A 17,536-nucleotide genomic window follows, 5' to 3' on the forward strand; every position below is an offset into this window, starting at 1 on the left:
ATATTGTTTATCAATTTGATTCCAACTCCTCTTTGTTATGAACTATTATTTTGATATTTGATTTTTTGGGATGCTACCATATGCTTTTCCAATGTCTATAAAATCGAGGTATACTTTATGATTTGTTTTCAGTTTTCTCTCTATTATCTATCTCAATGTAAATATACGTTTTCGTATACTTTCCTTTTAATAAAGCCACTCGAATTAGTTGAGCATTATTTTCCTCATTCTGTTCTCTAACATATTCTCGAGGACTTTCAGTACCACGCTTATTATACCTCTATAAATACTGTCTGTTTTAACACTTTTTTTTAAGTGGTGAAATTATACCCATTTTCCAAGTATTGTCTACTACGTATTAGAAAATAATATCTATATTTTTTTGAGACCTGTTTATTTTAATAATAATGACTTCAATTAAACTTTTGAAAGAACTGATATTAAAAAGTTATGGTATGCTGTGTTATAATATGTAGGCTAGAAAAACGTTAGGAAACCCTCAATTTTAAAGTGTAACTAAACGCCGACACCCATAAAGTTTTATTGAAAACGTATTTAAGATCTTGAGGCACTTAAAATGTTGTGGCTTGGCATCCCTCAATAGAAAACATTGAAACTTGCATATACTGATTGATGACTTACTTTAGAAGTAAATAATTTCAAGCAATATCAATTATCAATATGTAAGGAAATGTGTTATGAAGAAATTGAACTGTTGCTACTCTCTCTCGCACTTTGTGACGTCACGTTGGAATCAAAATGTGAAGTATAATAGGTTCGTTTCAACCCATTAAAAAACCTTCCTTGGTACGGTCACGATTTTTCGCAATATAGATAACTTGTTCCAACCGGGCAGTTACTGTTAAATGAACCATTATGTTTGTGAGTTCCAACCGACTTAGGTATCGTTTATGTACAAACCTATTAGGTTTGTTCCAACTGGGAAACCTAACCCGATAGTCTGGAATATTCTTGGAACGGTTATCGGAAGCGTTTATAGATATTTTTTGCGCAGTCTCAGACTATGCACAATTCTTGTAACATTAGTTGCTATAAATCAAGTATCGAAAAGACCGTCCCGGAAACGGTTCACAAACAACAGAATCGTTCGTATAAAGGTCACCGCCCGGTTGGAACACGCAATCTCTATTGCGAGAATCGTCACCGTACCAGGACGGTTTTTTGATGGGTTGGAACGAACCTAATGTGTGCTGTATAACTGTTATAAAATTTCCTATATGGTTATCGAATTTGCCAGTTAAATTTCACATTATTAATAATTTCTTGTATGTTCCATGAAATAAAACACTATTTAAAATATGATTAACAAAATTATTCAATTCAATAATATTGTTTCTGATATGTTATAGGTAGATTTTATTCTTTATATTATATGGAACAGCCCGAAACCGTTTTTGTTTATAATTCTACAAGTGAATCGTCAACAACATAGAATAAGTATAATTATTGGAAAAAATAGGAATTGTGTGTGTTATTTTGTGATTTATGTCATTCATTTACCCTATTTTAAATTAATTTTATCCTTTCGACCACAGGGTCCTATTCACCACTTCGGGAAGTCTTTTTTGGGAACCGAAGTATTTAATATCTGTTTGTTTTGTATTTCGAAAAGTACAATATTTTAAAAGAAAATAATAACAGTTGGGTCAACGCTAAACACAAACAAATATCAGGAACACACAAAAGCCCAGGATATACGTACAACTCCAACCTAATCTTGGCCAAAAAACATTCTGATTTCAGTGTGACGTAATGCGCGAGGCGTGTTAAATTTGAGTCGATAATTCAGCATACAGGTGATGTGTATCGTGTTTGAAATATACAATGGACAAAAGAATAATGCAAAATAATTATTAGTATAATTGTTACTAGAATGAAAGATTAGATGTTAAATATTTGTATATACCACAAAATTTTAACTAGTTCAAAAGATTAGGTATGTCTTATCGGTTTTAACTTGATTTGGCTCTCAATGAAATCTCTATTGCTTGGTCTAAAAGATAGATTAGGAATTCTAGTGTGTCCGTCGAATTAAACTAAATGTTTTGGTAGATATAATAAGAATAATAACGCCCTTCAATACAAATTGAGGCCGATCTTTGACAGATTTTGACGAACTTATTAATAATATATTTAGTTGAATTCGATTTCTACATTTGTGGTTGCATCGACGCTACAATAATCAAAATTAGAAACTACTTCTGATATACTCTTAGAAAATAAATAGAACAGTGCTTTATCTACTGTATTTACCAATTAATGCAATGAAAATGTATGGATGATATTTTTACAATGTAGAATATATACAGAATGTATTCGTATATATATAAAATGAGCAATAAGTTGAATATAAATACAGAACATTATCTAAGTGTTTTTTTTTTCTCAATTTCTTCAATTATAGTATGTATTTTTGGGTTCATTTGGATGATTATAAAAAAATATGGCTGCGGATACGCCTTGTAGGCTCCTGTTTTCCGTTTTTAACCACTTTGGTAATCCCTTCTAATGCAGTATTTCGTTCCACTTGTTCATTACTTCTTTTATTCATATTTTACTACTTCATCCTGCTTCTGATGTACTAATATCTACGAACAAATACTTTGAATGCTCCAAAGTATTATTTTTATTGTCAAGGTCTGAAGTCTCACCACGAACCAGGTCATAATATGCCATAGACTTGTTAGTGATTTGTTTCAGTTTTGTGTGTCAACTCTACCTTGTTTTCTTTCATATATGAAAAAATTTAGTTTCTTGAAGAATGTGGTGCATATTGGAGCATATTGCGTCTATGTACAGTACGAAAAAATGCATATACTATTTTTGTATACTACCAGATGCTAAAATAACATATATGAATCAGTAAAACTATTTTTTTCTACTACGAAATTGGAAGCCAAGCATTATATGCACACAATTTAATGAAACTAAACATTGTTGAGACATTTTTGTGAAAGAGCTTTTGAATTATTTACAATAGATCGATGGCCCTGTACAAAACTGAGTAGAATAAAAATTAAAAAACAAATGAAAAGTTATACTCACATTTGGCTCATTGTTAAATGACTGGATGATTATTGTTGTTAGAGTCGATGGATGCTGTTTAAACTCCTCTAAGGTGTCATTTGTAATGAAGTATGTTGAATAAACTCTCGAAATGAAGATTCAGTTTCATATAACTTCATAGAATTTATATGAATAATTTGAATGAGATTCTAATTTAATTGTGATTGTATACCCTTGTAAACGAAACTATTGTATTGCCCACGACATTCTCGTTTGCGAAAGTATCGTTTTATCTCGCTTTCGAAGCGAGAATTTCAAAAAGTCTCGTCTCAAATCTCGCACGAGAGTTTCGCTAAAGTCTCGCAAATATATTAATAAAGTATTCTAATATAGGGAATACTATTGAAACATATTTTTTAAAGCCGCTTTATAGTTTCATTTTCAGAACAGACATAAATTCAAGACGATTTAGAAAAATGAACATATATGAAAGGTATAACTAATTAAAGAAAAATTAACCTAAATTACATATAAATATGAAAATCTTAAATTTTCAGTTTATTTATTTCGATAGCAGATTTGAAGAACACTGTTAGGTAATTCAGTGATCCAAATTAAGTTTGTGGGTCAATTTTGAAGACATCCAATAAACATAAGTTTGGTATGGTTCATACGTAGTTTTCTTTTTATCATGTCATTCAAGAAGCGGTGAAAAATGAATACATGTTGCTCCAAAGATAGATCCAAAATTCTCGGATGAAGTTTTATACATTAATCTTGAATGCTTGAAGGCTAGAAAATACTGAACAAAATTCAAAGCCTGATATGTTTCGCGGCGCCTACAGGTTAATCCATACTGAAAATCAATGTCAGGGAATCTGGCAGGTTACTTGAAGTTTCTGGAATTGATAAAGCTAGAAATAAGCAAAAATCTTCTGCAGGACTTGAAATGCATCTTTGCGGTTCCAAACAAGCGCAAGGAGCTGGATTGGGCATTTTTGGACCGAAATGCAAGCTTTCTATACCTCAAAAAAAATCACTAACTATTTTTAAGGTACAGTTGCTAACAATGAACATACGAGGATATATTGAAAAATTCTTAGCCTACTATAGAACCAAACAAAATTTCAATGTCAAAATATTTTATTACTTACACAGCTTTTATTATCTCCTCGTTGGAACAAAATTTACGACCTTTTAAAATTTTTTTCACTTGAGGAAAGAGATGATAGTCGGAGGGACCAAATCGGGTAAATAAGGGGCGTGTTCTAGTAATCCAAACCCTAAATCACGAATTTTTTGCATGGAAACATGAGATTTGTGTGCACACCTTTCCGCGTCTTTTCTCTTTAATTTTTTCCCGTAGAGTTGACAGTAATGTCGAATATTAATCTCCAGTTATTGTTCTACATGACAATCCCAAAAAAATTGAAGCAAGAACCTTTCCAGCAGATTTTTGGACACGAAACTTCTTAGGTCTTGGAGAATCAGAGTGTCACCATTCCATCGATTGTTGCTTTGTTTCTGGATAGTTGAAATGTACCCAAGTCTCATCCATAGTAACAATTCGGTTAAAGAAGTTTAGTTTTCAAATCGAGTACAGATGGAACGCGATGCTTCTACCCTTGCACGCTTTTGGTCAACATTCAAATATTTGGGGATCCGTTTTGCAGCAATTTTTCTCATGTCCAAATTGACGTTAACTATATGATGTATGAAATATTCAATGCTTCATATATCCGTTTTAGCCCAATTCGACGGTCTGATAAAATTATGTCATGAACTGCAACGATATTTTCGGGGAGTGACACAGAAATTGGCCTTCCCTATCAGTCATCACATTCAATGGTAATTTTTCTTTTTTTGAAGCTTGCAGTCCAATTTTTCACGGTCGAATACGAAGGATATTGATCACCAAGGGTATTAAGTATAACTTCGTACATCTGCTCACCTCTCCCTTTTAAATACAGGTACTTGATGATGGCTCGATACTCCAATTTTTCGATTTTCACAATTTCGGTGGACATCTTTTTTCTTTCAATTTATTGCATAGCTCTGATTCACTTTTTTGACGTCAAACTTTACACTGACACTTCTAATAAGTTATTGTTCGTTGCTATGGTAACGCAATATTTAGTTTAAACATAGAACTGGTCTAGGCTAAATAGATATCAATACATCCTTGTATATACTCAAGAGTGGTTTGATTAAAATCTCTCTATACATTTTTTCCGAAAGCCGAGTGGTCTCGAAGGCTTTGGAAGCTATTAAGTGTACTTACACGCTAAAGTTGACATGTAAACAACCTCTAAAAGTAATTTCTAACAGCAACAAAGAAGCCTCAATGTGGACACCAGGGCATACTAGGTAATGATGAAGCAAACAGCATTGCAAAAAAGGGACCACCACACTATATTTTTGACTAGGGCCCTAGCACAAAAATTTAGATTTAAGAAATTTTATGGGTTTCACCCTTTATCATAATTTTCTTGTTATATAGCATTAAAAATTTTTTCTTCACCCACTTTAGTGGAGACGTATTCATATATTGATTCTTATCTATATAATTTTCGTTCTTTGGTGTAGATTGAGCGAAAACAAAGTGACATTTCATCTATTCAACATCTTCAATACAAATTCTTAACATCAATAGAGAATCAATAGAGAAATGTTTCTTCTTAGTGTATGCTGGGAAGTACGTACCTGCTCGAGGTTCGTTAATATTGTTAGAGAAATACAGGTGATGAAATGATAAAAATAAAATAACACAAATATCTTAAACTTTATTTAATAACAGCTAACATTTATTCTTTGGTCTAGGTGCATGCAGTACAATAAGAAACTTTACAAAAACGACTAATGGATTAAGTACATGATAAATTCAGTTAGAGGATGAAACGAAGTTAGCGTATTCGATTTTTCAGTTCTTTTCTCATTTTTTTATTATTAATATGTACGAAAAAATATTTAAAAGTGAAATTATATATTCTTCCATCTTGGTAATGTAGATTATTTTATCGAAATTGTTGAAATATAAATTATGTCAAAATCAGATGCAGCAAGTTTCAAATTGCGATAATAATATTTAAACCGGAAATAATTTCTAATAGTTTCGTAGGATATTCCTCATAGTTAATTATGAATATTTTGTAAATATATATTCGTTGCAGAAAAATTTCGTAAAGTTCAAACAAAATCGTTTATTCAGAAAATTTTAGAACTTTTAGATCAAGACGGACATGCGTCATAATATGATATTGTGTAATAATTGTGGAAATTTGCCGAAAAGACTGTTGAAAAAGTACGCTCAAGGGGCATCAAGGAATATGTATAATATGAAGAGTGCCCGATCAATGTATAGTACTTCCAATATCAATTGCAGAAGACAGTTATGCGAGGAGCAATCAATATTTCATAAATACGCATGGCACTCATATCGAATTAAGAAATGAAGAATAATGTTCATAAACCATCACTGTTTACCAATGAAAACATCGAATCGTAAACATAAATACATTTCTAAGGGCCGTAGCTGCCGTAAGGCGTATGTACACAATTTCTTTGATATACTCATTCTAGACAATCTGCGATAAGCAGTGGCGTGGCTAGGTGAGATTTATTTAATTAATACATTTCTTTAAATAAATAGAAATATGACGTACTTTAGACCATGAGCAAATGAAGACAATGAAATAAGAATGTTTAAAAAAGGAGAATATTCAGTAATCTGATAATGCCATCATAATGGAAAATGCTGAATTAACTAGAATAAATAAATTTATCGAATAGTTACGGAAAGGGTTGCTGTAGATCATTCAAAGAACCGAAAAACATGTAAAGAAAAACTGAAATCAGTTGACAAAGCTACTCAAGATTTCTTACTTAGGTTGCGACATTAGAAGTAATACAGCAAAAGATAGCAAATTATCCAGACTACAAATATACCAGTTTAGAAACATTGCATCAAGTTTTGTCAGCATGTGGTTTTAAACAAAAAAAACTGATTAAACGGATGGCAATAACCGAATCGTCAAGGATAGTTCAATGGCGACAAGATTATTTACGTCAGATAAAAGATTACCGAAGTTCTAATATACGAATGGGGTACAAAAAGAGCTGAGTACACGTCTGGTAACCTGTTAAAACCAAACTCCTTACAGGCAGGTACATTTTACTCGTCTATTTACGTTTTATAATTTAAGTTGTAGCATGTTAACGAAGTATGACAATGATTTTTTTCTAAGTTCCAAATAGGAATACAATTAAGTGCATCTGTCTAAATAACGGCGTATAATGTCGTCCAATTTTTAATGATTCGATTGCTTTTTAACCAATCATTTACTTTCTCGCATAAAATATATATATATTTTCAAAAATATTAATAAAAATAACAAATTTATAAAATGAGGTATCTACGCCTATGGTACATCAAACAAAATTGTCGGCAATCAGTTGATATTGGAAGAACTATATATGAAACCGAATATAAGAATCAAAAGCTGCAATAGAAACGCCTGGTCGAATGTCTCTTTGGAATTACCCACATCAGTTAATTTTGAAAAGTATGCCAAAAAAAAAAATAGAAATTATGTTAATCATTGATGGTAAGAACAATTTAAAAATTTATTAACACGAATAGAAGTGATTAGTGATAAGATAAAATTCCTTTAATGGTACAAGGGAAGAAGTGTTTATAATTCAAAGAAATCCAGAATATCGATTGTATTATGTTCAATATTTGTCGAACTCTTTTTTTATTATGAAATATTGGTTCAAAGTATCTCATCCGTTGGAATTACGCTTTTGTGATAGATAGCGATAAACAGGTTAGTTCGTAATCTAAGGGAATAAGTTTCAAGAGTTTTTAGAATTTCTGTAGGAATTCCATCAGGCTCAAGAGCTTCTCCATTTTTTGCATTTGCAATGGTTTTCCTGACTTTATCTATTGTTAAATCTAGGCAAACCAGTGGTTCTTTTATTCTGTGGACCTCTTCTCTATCATCATCAAATAAATCTTCTAAATATTCTTCCCACCTAGCTAGCTTTCCCCCTATATCTAAGATGATTTGTCCGTTCTTATCTACAAGATTGCCATATTCACTATACTTCCGTGAGCCTATGTTTTCTTTGATTTTTTTATGAAGATGAAATATGCCTTTTATCCAATTCCTAGTGAAAGTACTATTGTTGTTTATTGTACAAAAAATAAAAATACCGATCAATACTAATCGCAACATAACATATGTCTCGTGGCAATAGATTTGAGATTTTCTGCAATGTTTCTATGAAACTCATGTTGTGAAAGCTTTGTAGTCTTGATCAAATTTCCATTGATTTCATAGGTTTATATGATGGAATTATGTATTGTTGGACCGGTTATTACACAAGATTAATATGAATCAATAATCCCTACTTCACTCTTATTATTTATACGGGAGATTGTTTTCTAAACTAACGTACGTTTCGGTATTCACTTACATTCACTTGGTAAGTAATAACAAAAGGTTGTCTTACATCATTATTATTTAAATTGTGTAATAATTATCATGTTTTTATGCCATTATAATTTCTTACAGTTCCACAGTACAGCTTATACACTAACCGCCCCCGGTTGTAATAGAATTCTAATGGTTTCATTACCGAAAATATAGTTCATTAATATCATTTTTACTTTCTTTTTTTCTAGTGATGTAAATAAGTATATAGTTAGCGTTCAAATAAATAGAGCTCGGACTTTTTTAAAAACAAATTTTCTGAATGAACTTTTTAACTGGACTTCATGAAAATATCTATGGAAGTTTTCCAACTGAAAAATCAAATACATATGCAGCTTTTCACACAAAGCTTTCGTCATCCTTATTTGGATTTCGTTTAACGAATTTGTCTTGTAAATTAATTTGTCCCTCTTTCTCTCTATAACATTTTTCCTGATAAAAGTTTTTAAATTCATGCCTTCTCTCTTGGCTGTACATTATAACTTTCTCGGTAAAAACGTTATAATCGGGGTTCTCATGGTTTTCTAGATCAAAATCGTCGTATTCTTCGTCAATACTACTGTTTTTTAGAGATCTATTTTTGGAGGCAGTCACGTCTTTCAATATAACCGAATGAGAATCAGAACTTTTATTTGAACCCGGCGAATCACTGAAGCCTTTAATAATATTTTTAGGTCTATAGCAGACCCTGTAATTATAACTGTCTTGGCTGTTTCTAAGTGTACTACTACTTCTCGTAGCAGTAGTACTAGTAGTACCGTTTCTTGCTCTTCGAAACAGGTGCCTGTTAGTGTCTGAACATATTACAAAACCGTGTCGAAATTTTGAACTCATTAGATTGTACAAAATAGGGTTGACAGCCGAATTCAAATAAACCATAATTCTGCAAAAATACAGAATATTATAATACTTTTCAATACCTAAACGAATGACGCTTTCTTCTGGTACTACGATTATCCATATTATGAATACCCTGAAGGGTATTAAGCAGAGGAAAAAGCTTAGTACCACGGTTCCTAACATCATAATAACTTGTCTCCTAGCTCTGATCGAATAATTATCTATATGTTTATTCAAAACTAATGTAGCGGCATTTGATATCAAATTTTTTGCTATTACAAAGTATAATACTATGAGCAAAAGTAAAGGAACTATAAAAAATAGGAAAACACTTCCGAGGAAGTACAAAGCAGACCAAAACGTGTTGGCGAGTGTATGGCAAGCTGGTACCTTGGTTCCGTCGAAATATTCAATGTGTTTGAATTCTGCTATTCCAATTATTGGGCTGGAATAAATGTTGATTTTCTGAATAACAAATTTTCCATAAAATGCAAAGAAAGCTGGATGCAAAAACCAAAAAACCAACCCAAAACTCCTCACCGAAAGTGTTATTTTTAAACTTTTATATGCAGGAAACGGAAACCAATAATACGGCTCGTTGGTGTCAATATGGTGGGTCGATGCAAACATTTCGGAAGTTAATAGAAGACATCATTTTGAATTTATTAAGACATATTTCGTCCTTACGAAATCTTATGGATTATGATAAATTGTTAAATTGTAAATGTATAAGGTCGTTAAATATCAAAATTACGTAGAAATTAATTAATGATGGCTTTATAATCTAAAATTCTCCACGGAACATCACGTTGTGGGTTCTTTTAGAATACATATCACATAATCAAGTAAGTTATTAGTTCTTGAAACTACAGAGCAATTATGTGGAAAGTGGCCAACAAATAAATTGTCAAAATTTTCATCAATAAATTTCTTATTACAATTAATATTGATCATAACATTCATAGTGGTTACTTTAAAAAACAATTTGTGTTTTAGAGTTTTATCGGAATTGCAGCTATATCGTATAGGAGAGCGGATAGTTGAAGCTTGACAACCGAATCAAGAAGGGTTTTTACTCATAAAATATCGTGTTGTCTCTCAAGCAGTAACTGTAAACTGTAGCGTACATGAAATTGGTTTGAACTCTTAAGTCTAAGTACACAATTTACAGATATTTGAAGCAGCTTAAAATGAATGGACTCTAAAGAGAAACAGATGCCCTTAGGAGAACGGTAATCATCTTGTCACAAATATGAATGTAACCTCTTCTCACATCCCTCATATAAAAGAAACTCATTTTTTTGAAACCTCTCACTCCAAATACTTTTATAAGCTTTATTGGAATTATTATCGTAAGATAATCCAATTTCTAAGCCATCAACTGTCAAATTTTCTACAATCTGTTTAGTTACTATCCCGTCATTCCAGGAACTTATTTAGAATCATCAATCATCAAATATTTATTGTACAACACAGTTGTTTTGTCCTAATTTCATTTCACATAAGTCTGACAACAGCTAGTAGTCACTGGAGGCTAGATCAGGAGGTTACGGTGTATGGAAATTTAATTGACAAATTTTGTCCATCGTTTGTGTTACGTTGCATTGTCTTAATGAAAAAAAAATTCTTTCGCATATATGTGGAGCCGATTTTTCATCACTTCTTTTCTCAATCGTATTATTTCGTAGTGTGTATCCTAAAATACAGAGGCCGTTACATTGACCGCCCTTTTTGAACAGGTTTTACTCAGCGCAGTTTGCTCAGATGGACGTCTAGTGGTGAATTTCGGTTCCATCGATGGTAAAGAGAGAGAAAGATTTTCATAGGGTTTCTAAGGAATTGTGTGTGCGTGTGCGTGTAAGATCTTGTAGAATCGTTGTGTTATATTTCAGTTGACTTGATAATAGTTCATTAAAATAATCTACTTAAGTGGAGAAAAATAAAAGGAGATAAAGCTGCGGTTGTATATAGGTTATAAAATGATTTAAACATTTCCATATGATTTCTTCGATACCACCATGGTCCCTATCAATTTTTCGTTACTGTTTGCTATTGGTCACAATGATATTTGATCATAAAAGGTGTACAATTTCTAGAAGGAAACTTACTAGAATAACTGTTCTCGCTCATTACAATGAAACTGTAACGGAATGTGTTTATTACAGCTTTCTCAATAGCTAAATTGATAGGTGTGGACCTAGAATATCGCTTTTTATGTCTTTAGATATCAATCCTATGAACTTTCATGCTTGGGAAATTGCAATCGTGGGACCATTTTCTTCAAAAAATGATACGAGTTCTATTATATTGATCATTATTATATCCTAGTATCACAAAAATAATTAAAAACTGTGTAATAACACTTTGTCGCTGTTTTATAAACCCATAAGAATTCATTCAAGGTAAATAAACATATACATAAATTTATATATTCAAGATGATGTCCTTTATCAGGTTATGAAATGTTTGCACGGACCTACTGAAATTTGTATTTGAACGAATGAAATTTCAAATTACGTAACATCCTTTAGATAGTTGTATATACAACATAATGTAACATGCAAGCAAGAAGCTTCTTCGATATTTGAGGCAAAGGATGATTTGTCAGTATTGTTTAATCCAAATAAACGACGGAAAACTTAGGTTAGATGTTATGAAATAGTGGCCACATCTTTTATAAACATAATTCACTTGTTTCTCTTAAGCCTTCATAAATATTTCTAGTTATTTTCTAATTATATTTGTATCATTACTCAGTTTGCATCTCATACTAATTTGTTAAAGTAATAAACAGTCGATCAAATTCATCTTCCCCCTGATGTTCTAACAGTGAACACAACCTCATAGTAGAGTATGAACTCATGAAACACGTACATTTGTCTTTTAATTGACATAACTCTATTTTTGTTGTTCAATTATGTCCTTAAAATGTTGAACAGAAAGCAATAAACAACATCAATTCAGTTTTATTCATAAGGATTAATTCAAACTAATGAAATTTTGGTTTTGCAGGACGAATTCTTTCAACATATAGTAGATGTAAAATTAAATAGACGTGTAGAATTAAGAATAGATCATTACTTACTAGCAGCAATTATAACGCAGAAAATGTTCGCAAATCATACTGATGAAATTGAAAACAACGGTAAAAATTATTTTTTCTACGACCGTGCGTTATAACCCACTTTCCCGCACGCGTTTTAGTTTTGAAAGTGTCACTAGTGCGGGACAGTAAAATTATGCAAATTTTGACCTTATTAGATAGTTTTCTACTTCTGAGATTATAACTATTGTTACTACAGTTAATTAAATATTTACGAAATAGTCCATCAAATAAAATTTAAACCTTTTCTAGCTTTTTGTAGCATTTTTTTTTGAAAATATGAAATAATAGGGATATTTTTATATAACCATGTAATTGTTACTAAAACGTCAAAGTTGTTAAAACGTCTTGGAAGTGACCGAATAAGTGCAATTTTCTTCTAAATTAAACCACATTAAACCCAATCCGATACAATAATATTAATGGATTCATCCGACGAAGAACTTCCCGAAGCCATTTTGAAGGCTGCAAATGAAACTAATTCCGAGCTGTTACCTGCCAAATGACAAAACCGTTGCCGTCACCGTCATCGTTATCTTTATGCGACCTGCAACCGATGCCATCCTCATCGACGTCAATTACCTTCCAGTTGAAGCCAAATAACTCCACTGGACCGGCAATTCTTACTAGTCTACAGAATGCAACAAGTTGTGTTCTCATTATCAATATTTATAATAATTAGTATTTTTTAGTTAAAGTTTTGTATATTATCATGTTTGTTGGAAGAAAATAATTTTCGAAAAATGTGTTGGTATACTTTTTTGTATATACGGTCGTAAAGAAAATAATGTTCCTAACTCATGCGTAAAGTGTATTTCCCGCACTTGACCGCTTTCCCGAACTCCGCTTCGCGTCGTTCGGGACAACTGTAGCCGCGTGCGGAAAAGTATCACTTTCCGCACTTGTTAGGAAAATAACTATTTTAGACGGCGCCATCTGAAAGTTGTTGTTCTGTAATCATTTACAGACCGAAAGCTACGTTTTGAGCGTTCCATGTAGTGAAAATGACAGTTCCGTAATGCAAAACACTTTCGGGACGCTTTGGAGTAGACAACTCAACTTCCTTAAATGTGATTCTAGCCACTTCAATGTTGACAGTTGACAGTTTCACTTCGATGATTTTGCATAACCTTAAATTTTTAATTTTCTGAAAATAGTACGAATTCTTTATGAAGTGGTGTCACCAGATAAAAAATATAAATAAAATGTTTATAATTCTCTATTATTTATTTTGTGTCGTGAGTGTAATTGAAAAAGTTTTGGATTTTATGCATCGTCTCAAAAATGTTGTGTACGCCGCGGCTGAAATACTACTTTGTTGGACTCGTCTATTGCTCGCAATTTTCAGACTCATCTTTTTCACGTATAATTCCTAAATAATTGTGAGCAAGAGTTTTGAATGTTTGCTTATCTATTTAGGTTTATCTCTAATTCTCTAAGTCGTGCTCTTTTGTTTATCCTGTTTTCTATCTTCTATCAATTATTTTTTTGTGCTGTCATCGTAGTATCGTCTGCATCTGCTATAACTTATGCCTGGTTAACCATTGTATTTTTATTATGTTAATTTTTCCTCCTGAGTATGCCTGTTACACAAGCTGGTCATTGTCTAAGATGCAAAAGCGGTAATTTAACGCTGCGCTGCGCTCCTTCCTGGAAAAATCTTCAACGATATTAAGGAGAAAGTTATGTGTGGGCTTTTTTGCTGAAAACATAAGGTAGATCTCCACAATCTGTACTCCAATCCATGAGATTTCCTTTGGAAGTTCGGACATTATTGTTAAATTACTTGACGTGGATCTGATTCATATTGGAATTGTAATAATTGGAGAACAATTATTGAAAATTTTTTATGAAATATTATGCGTCTGTATAATAACGATTTACAAACATGACCTGTTTTCTGTATCTATTCATTTCACATCTGATTTTCCTCACCCATATTTTCGTTCGCCGACGACAGTGATAGATCTTAATAAGCCAATATCAGGAGTTACGACACCAGATATCGAATTTTCTGCAGAGTAATGCACCAATCTTGACGATATTATTTGATTTTCGATTGCATTTCTATAGTTATACCAGTGGGACTCTCTCATTCAATTTTTTTATATAAAAAGAATATACGGTATGAAGAAAATTATAGTAAACAAAAAATAAGGAAGTAATATAGTAAAACTCAATAAAATAACTATGCCAATAAATCTCCAATGTACGTAATTTGCAAAACTGAAACAGTGTAACTCTACTTAATGCAATAACTTTTTTTAAATTGTTGAACTCAAAACTCAAAATTTTTTCCTTATTATTCAAGTGGTTCATGTAGAAATGTACGTAAATTATTCAAGGGATGAGGGGTCTAATTCAGTACCAATTGGGAAGAAATAAAAGGGATCAATTTACAGGAAAGTGGAAAATTGCTATCCGTCTAGCCGTCTTCACGAAGGAAGTCGAATTTTGCAGTTTTCTCGGTCGATTCATCCTAAATAAGAATAGAATTTTCTAAACGTTGATATATTTTCTTCGTGAAATAGTTCTAAAGTTTCATTTTATCTTGAATTGTGGGGGAATGCGAACCGAATATACTGTATGCAATAAAGTAATTTAGAATAAATTTGAATAGTAATTTTAAAAAAATACTTGGATAAAAACGTGTACAGGGTGTCATAAGTACTGGAATAAAAACTTGATAATTATGGAAAACGTTACAAACCCTATAAAAATAGACTGTGTTTGCATTTAACAAATTCAACGATTCTTTCATATTTCATATCGCTAAATTGATAGATTTTGAGCATTTGCAAAAAAAAATAGTAATAAACTTTCGAATATGGTAAATTACACATTTTGCTCTACCTTTTTTACCTCAATAAATGGTCCTGAATCATTTTGACTTATTCCCATCATTCATATTTCGTTTCACCTTTTGTTTTTTCTACTTGTGATTTTCATACTGTCTTGTTTACTGCTAGATTTCCATACTTTCTGAATACCACCTAATTCTTTGTGACATGAATCTTCTTACAACATTATCCCAATTTGAAATATAGCCAATTTTATGATTTATTAATACGTTGACACATGCCTTCTTGTTATTTTTATTTAAATGTCAATCATTTTACGCCGTTTTCACCAAATGAGACCAGGATTTTTATTTGTCTTGTATCATATTTTGCAAGCACACGAGTTTTTATTGAGTTATTTATTTTTTCAATTCATTGTACTCGATATTTAGCTGAACATATTACATTTATGATTTTCTATAGAGACAATAATAGATGTTTCTTCATCTTATCTTATCGTTGAGATGTTTAGCTTTTCATTATGTTTTCTCAACAAACTCAAAAAATATTTTGTCAAAATGTTTAGCATTTCAAGGATTTTAGGATTTTATTACGTATTCTGTAATTTTCACTACCAGTTGTGTTGGTACTGAAAATTTTGTCCATTAACCTTTGACCATTAACCAAATTTAATTCATTTTATTTTAATTAATTAATACTCAGCATATTAGTAGCTTTTCATAAACATTAATGCTTTATTTTTTCCACTGTTTTTTTTCTTTCTCGCTCATTCAGTTTTCTAATATGTGATTTACTTCCTTGTTATTGATTTATCTTCTTCGTATACTGATTAGTTCGTTAGTTACAAATAAATTATAGTTTAAAAACAGGCATTTAGCAATAATCACACTGTAAAGTGAAAAATTAGTCTTGGCATAACAATAAAATTACTGATTAGAATATTTTAAAATTTACTTTGCGATTCGTAACGAATAGATTAGTTAGTCTGATTGAAATTCTAGGACTGTTCCAATGATTTTTTCGATTATTGAAAACTATTCACTGAGTAGGACTCCTATTTTCATTATTCCTTTCCCTCCTCATTGTATATAGGATAGCTTAACTGGTAAAGCGCGTAACCAATAGAACTCGCTCAAAATGGCGATATAGAATGATGACTCGATGACACTCGTTATAATTTTTACTAGTTTCATGCCGAAACACACAGTTTGTGTAAAAATGTCAGAAAGCATCCTACGTCAGTTATGAACATACTAATATATAGGTGAAAGTAATAAAAGCATATCGAAACGTATTAAACCTCTTTTTCGTCTTCGAGGGGACGTAACATAACATCCCATAACATCCAATACTATTCAAACTTCTCGATGCCGTGTTTGTAGAAGCAGCTGTCTTTTGCCTCAAAATAGACTTCAGTTTCAGCAATTGCTTTTTCATTTCAGGTGAATTTCTTACCGGCGAGCATTTTTTTGACATCAGGGAATAGCCAGTAGTCACGTGGGGCCAGATCTGGACTATACGATGGACCAAGAATCAATTCAAAATGTAATTCGTTCAATTTAACCATCGTTGCCAGCGACTTGTGAATCAGTGCATTGTCTTGGTGAAACAGTCGTTTTTTCTTAGATATATGAGGCCCTTTTTCCTTGATTTTTGGATTCAAACGATCCAACAACTATACGTAGTATTCGCTATTGAATTATTTCTCCCTTTTGGCGATAGTCTATGAACAATATTCAGATGATGATTCAGTTTTGATTTCGTAGTAAAGTGATGGATCCATGTTTCATCCATTGTTACATATTGATGCATAAAATTTGATTTATAACGTTAAAACATTGTTAAACACTGCTCTGAATCATCAACACGTTGTTGTTTTTTATCGACTGTGAGTAAACGCGGCACCCACTTTAAAAAAAGCTTTCTTATGGTCAAATGTTCCTGCATAATTGTAAACACACTCCTTACTGATATGTTTACGGCCTAAGCTATCTCACTTCCAATTTACGATGAGATATAAGCAATTTGTGGGCTTTTTTGATCTTTTCTGGAGTAACCACCTCAATTGGAAGAGCAGAACGTTCACCATCATCGGTGTGTGTAAGTCTACGTTTAAATTCAGCAAACCAAAAACGAATGATTTTTTTTCGACGAAACAAAGTCTGGATAACACTTTGAAAGTCAATGTTGAGCTTGTTCAGTATTTTTTCATCAAAAAGTAATAATAAATTAACACAAGAAATTGTCTTGAATCCACTCAAATGAGTGCC

General features: G+C 31.9%; 1 protein-coding gene across 1 annotated transcript in view; it reads right to left on the reverse strand.

The window, feature by feature from the left end:
• The window catches only part of LOC130900800 (growth hormone secretagogue receptor type 1-like), a 158,634-nt gene that overhangs the window by 7,181 nt on the left and 133,917 nt on the right, over positions 1 to 17,536 (reverse strand). The gene's annotated exons all lie outside the window — the stretch shown is intronic.

Source organism: Diorhabda carinulata, chromosome X (assembly GCF_026250575.1).
Source record: "Diorhabda carinulata isolate Delta chromosome X, icDioCari1.1, whole genome shotgun sequence".
NCBI classification, from domain to species: Eukaryota; Metazoa; Arthropoda; class Insecta; order Coleoptera; family Chrysomelidae; genus Diorhabda; species Diorhabda carinulata.